Source organism: Capsicum annuum, chromosome 7 (assembly GCF_002878395.1).
Source record: "Capsicum annuum cultivar UCD-10X-F1 chromosome 7, UCD10Xv1.1, whole genome shotgun sequence".
Lineage (NCBI taxonomy): Eukaryota > Viridiplantae > Streptophyta > Magnoliopsida > Solanales > Solanaceae > Capsicum > Capsicum annuum.
Genome location: NC_061117.1, coordinates 104,098,885 through 104,104,218, shown reverse-complemented (window position 1 = coordinate 104,104,218; position 5,334 = coordinate 104,098,885).

The following is a 5,334-nucleotide window of genomic DNA, read 5'->3' as shown; positions in this document are numbered from 1 at the left end:
TCTGCACTAGTAGATTTTGGTACTAAGCATATATAAGTCTGATTTACTCTTTCCGGGATGGTCCAGTTGGTAAAGGCCGTGGAGCAGAATTATTGTACTGAGCTCACCACAATCGACCAATACTTTTAAAAGAAGAAAAGATGCAGCCCGTCTAGTCCCAGAGCCTTAAAAGTTTTGAAAGAATTGATGGCTACCACAACTTCACTCGGGCGCACGGGGAGCTCTAGCTGGTCACGTGTCGATAAAGAAATGAAGTGGGTTGGAGCACGTAGGTACTTGTTAAAACAAACAGTAAGGTCGGACGAGTACATTTCATGGGAAAAATTTTGAATTTATTTTTTCAGGTTTTGGTAACACTCCACCTAGTTCCCTACCTCATCTGTAAGTGCCACAATTCGGTTCCTACGCCTTCGATTCATGACTGACAAATGAAAAAAATTTATATTTGTGTCTCCCTCGTTAAGCCAAGACACTCTTGACTTAATTTTCCAAAATTCATATTCAAGGAGGAGAAGATCTTTGTAGTCCTTAGTAAGTTTTATTTCTAGATTTTGTAAGAAAGAACTATTAGGGTAGAAAGGCGATTCCTGGATTCCTACTAGCCTAGCGACGAGACGTCTTTTCTTATGAAATATTCCCAAACACATTGTTGTTCTAATTTAGGATATCCTCTTGAAAACGAAGAATGGATGGTATGAGGATATTATTAGAAGCATCCCAAGAGTGGGAGACTACAAGCAGGAATTGAGGGTGGGACGTCCACATTGACTCTAAACGAAATGGTTTGTTTAGTATTGTTCGTGGATTGGATAATTGAAGAAGTATAGGGCAGTGGTCTGAGTAGATGCGAGGCAGATGCTTGACATGGGCTTCTGGGAAAGCTTGTACCCAAGCAGCATTACTATTAAATCTGCCAAGGCGCTCTAGGATCAAATGATTGTTATGCCTCCGATTCGTCTAAGTAAACTTTCTACCACTAAAACCTAAATCTATAATTTTACAGTAGTTTAGGAAATATATGAACCTATCAATCCTATTCATTCCAAAAATTTGCCCCTCAAATTTTTCGGTTGATGTAGTGACTTCGTAAAACTCCACCCAGTAACCAAGGTCTTGAGTAACTATCCAACACCATTTTTAGGTTTTCCCATAAGTTGACCCTTCTAGCCGTATTATTACAGGCATAAACAATGAAAAACAACCATTAAAAAAGTGAAGGTATTACCTTAACTATGCAGTGAATCTCTTGATGCGTTACGGACACACTTGAGATATTAAGTAAGTCATCATGCCAGATGAGTGCCATGCCTCCAGCTCATCTCTCAGTCGGGACTGCTAGGACATTGGAAAAGCTAAACTCGTGCGGCAGAGACTCTGGTGACTTATTCTATATGTCTCAAGTAACACCACAAGAGCAGGCTTATGATTGGCTATAAGTTCCTTAAAAGCTAGCCTAAAATCCCTAGATATAGAGCCTCTACAGTTCCAGATTATAAAATTCATAGGCTTATAAATACGGTATTGAGAATTAGCACGACATACAAATTCGGAGTCCTGGTCCCTCTTTGTTAGAGTGGGACTCATTATCACAGCATATTTCCCCACTGTCGGGTTCATTGTAGGCCTTACATGAACCGAGCATTTGAACATATTTTGGGGACAGTTTACGTTTATTTTTCTTGCATGGTGCTCTTTGAGTAGGAATACACGTACCTGACCCAGCTGGGTAGAGGTCATAGTTCCCGTCTCATGTATGTCATCGACTAAATCTGTTGGTATAAAGATGGGGTCCTGTGCCGGCAACTTCTGCTCAACCGTCGGTTGAGGTGGTTCTACCACCGCTATCGTGTCATATTTTTGAATCCATGGTATTCCTTTCTCTTCCAGTGCAGGTTGTGAGTAGAAAGAAAGTCCCGGCATTATTAGGCTATTGAAAGTAGGTGGGTTAATATTCAAAGTCGAAGCCTCAAATGGGTTGGGAATGGGTTGCGGGTGCGCAAACCAGTAGAACCTCCCATAAGCTTCCAGTCCTAAGCTCATTCCTTTCGTGACTATTTGTGCAAGGTCCTTTAGATTCTGAACACGTATTACGCTCTCCTGCCCATTGATTTCCATTATAAATATGAGCGCAGGACCTGTCAGATCCACTTCCAACCATGACTGAGGTGGTAGGAGTGGGATAGGATTCATCGAAGAGTATACCGGATGAGGGTTTTCTAGGTTTGCCATTGTTGTTTTGCACTAACGATGGGAGAGGTGAGGTTGGATTGAGATGGAGATGTAGTTTCTGGTAAGGACAAGTTTGGTGGGTCATCTTTTATTTTATAATTGGTAGGTATGTTTGCAGTAGAGAGGGTTAAAGGGGTTACATGGGTTATGGGGGTTACTGGGGTAGGAAGGTCGGCGGGGGTTATGGGGTTAGATGGATTAGTAGATAAACCTATAACTAGGGGTGGGCATTCGGTTTGTTCGGTTTGATTGTTGAATATCGGTTCACTTTTTTGATTTTTAGATTGACGAAAATAACAACCATAACCAAACCAAAATATTTCAGTTTAGTTTGATTTTTACAAATTTGGTTTGGTTATTTTGGATTTTTATTTCGGTTTTAACGATTAAAATAGTGAGCATTTAAAATTGGTGATTTTTCTAGAAAAATAATATTTTTTTCAAACCTATTTTAATTCCCAAATATAATTAATTCAACACACATGAAATAACCATAAATATCGACCTCGTTGAGTCATTGTTGTTGGCATGACGACAGTGGCCGCACTTGGCAGCAACTAGTGACGACAGTGACGAATTGAGCAAACGACTGCCGACTGCCATTGACGATGTTGAAATTTCAAATGAACTGACGAACTGAGGATAACTGAGCTCATTGCAGCCTTCACATTAATATTAGGGGCTAAAGCAAAGCAGTATATTAGGATTTAGGCTTACTAAATGATTAGTTTATATATTTATATGTTATATTGGATTATATTATATTTTAGTATATTTATATATATAATAAAATATATATAAATTATAATATATTATTTATATAATTTGGTTTTTCAGTTTATCCAAAAAAAAATTTGAAAATCCAAACACCAAACCGTTTAATCAAATTTCAAAAAATTGAAATCAAAACCAATCCGAAAAATCAAAAAACCAAACCAAAATTAAATTTCAATTCGATTTTTCGGTTTTCTCAGTTTAAACCAAAATATGCCCAGCCCTATCTATAACAAAATTTTTACTATAGTTAGTATAATGCTTGGGATGGTCAATTGGAAGATTTGCATCCAAGATTTCGGCTGGCAAGGAGGAGCTGTTCATTCCGTCTACGTGGAGAGGTGGGAAATTGCCAGTATGGCTGATGTGGACAGAAAGAAAAGGTTTGGCGGCTTCACTGTTAAGGTTAGTTTGGTAATTTGGAGAGCTTTGACTGCCATTAATTAAGTCCATGTTACCATTGTTGTTAGCGTTATTAGCGTCGTCAAAGGATAAAGACAATAAAGCCCTTTGATTAAAAAATTTAGGCGAGGAGCTTTCAAACTGGGTGCTAGTATTAGAGCGATGAGAAGGATTACGTGGATTGACCGTTGATTGAGAGATCTTACCTTTTCTGAGACCATTACTATCACGTGGAAGTGAATTTTGTTGACTTCTTAACAGGAACCTTCTATTTTGCCTATTAGGGAAGTGCACTAAATTCCATCCGTCCTTTTCGTCCGTGGAATGGATATTTTTGGGGGTATGCAGAGATCCGTTATTCTCATCTTGCTTTTCAATGGAGTTAGGTATGGCAAATTGGCAGTTTCTCACTACGTGTCCCAATCTTCCACATTTAGTACATAGCAGGTTTGCTCCTTCGTAGTGGATGATCTGTTTATAAGTGCCAATGTATATATGGTGTAGCAAAGGTTGTTCCAAAGGAACCTGTAGACACAACCTAGCATACCGTCCTCTAGTGGTAGAAGAGGTACGACTATCAATCTTTAGCAGAGTTCCAATTTTACTTCCTACTTTAAGCAAGATTTCCAAGTCGTAGAATTCGGTTGGAAGTTCAGATAAGCGAACCCAGATGGCTAAGTACGCAATTTTTACTTACGATACTACAAACTTGGGTTCGCATTTTTGAACAGAGATCCAGCGGTTGAATACGAACCATGGTCTGTCATGCAACACACGGTTCATATTTTCTTCCTTTATAAATTTAATAAGGAAGAAATCAGCTCCAAGGTCTATCAGCGTAAAGTTTTCTGTGGGATTCCACAATGCTAAAAGCTTAGTCTTTAGTAGCTGATGACTCATTCTTAGGTCAACTAATTTGATAATAATCGATATTTCCATGGCAAATGTAGTCTGTGTTTGTCCGCTGCCGCGATTGGTATAAAATTATCCGTTGATTGCGTTGGCGAGGTTTCATCTTCTAGATCAGTTGTCCATGCCATCGTCTGGTCGTTGTTTTGAGTCGGGAAGCAAGGATTGCTTCTTAATTTTTCCAAAAACCGTAGTATTTACGTGGGAGGTTGGATCTATGTGCATGGGATTTATTGGTTTTTGGGTTGGCAGTTCTTCCATTATTAGTAGGTTAAATAAGGAAGCTGCAATAAAAGACTGACGTCATAGGGAGCACTTCCTGCTATTCCTTTACTAACCTAACATGCTCCGTGCGTTATTTGTGGTTGGTTGACTGTTAGCTCCAAGAATTTCAGCATTTGGAGGCACTTATTCAGGCACTTATATTGCTTTTTTATATTTTTTTTTTATTATTATTTTTCTTGCCAATATTTTTCAACCAAGTAGCAACTATAATATAGTACTAACATACTTGTTATTCTTGAGGATAATTCAATTTTCTTTTTGCAGTTAAAGCTCAACCCAAAATCATATATTATTGTATCTAAGCCTGTCTCAATAAAATTAGCATTTAAAAAAAATATTAATAAAAAGTCTTATATATATAAAATAAATAATAATAACAATAATAATAAAAAGTTATCTTTTCGGTTCTTACATACTACTAGTTTTTGGTGTACTATTCATAAAACATATAAAGCATTGGATTTTAAATGGTAAAATTATTATTTATAAAAATAAGATGAATTCTAGTTAATGATATGTTAATTAGCCATTATTTAGCAATATATTTCCTTGAATGCTGTTTCAAAATTTTATTTATTAATATTCCTATGAAGATTTTAGGGGGGTGCGCGGATTTAATAGGTAAAATAGATTTAGTAGGTTTCTAGTGAATCTATTTTTATTAGTGCGTGGATATTTTTTAAATTTTTTTCAATATCTTTTAATAATTTACTTTTTTCGTAAGATATATTCATT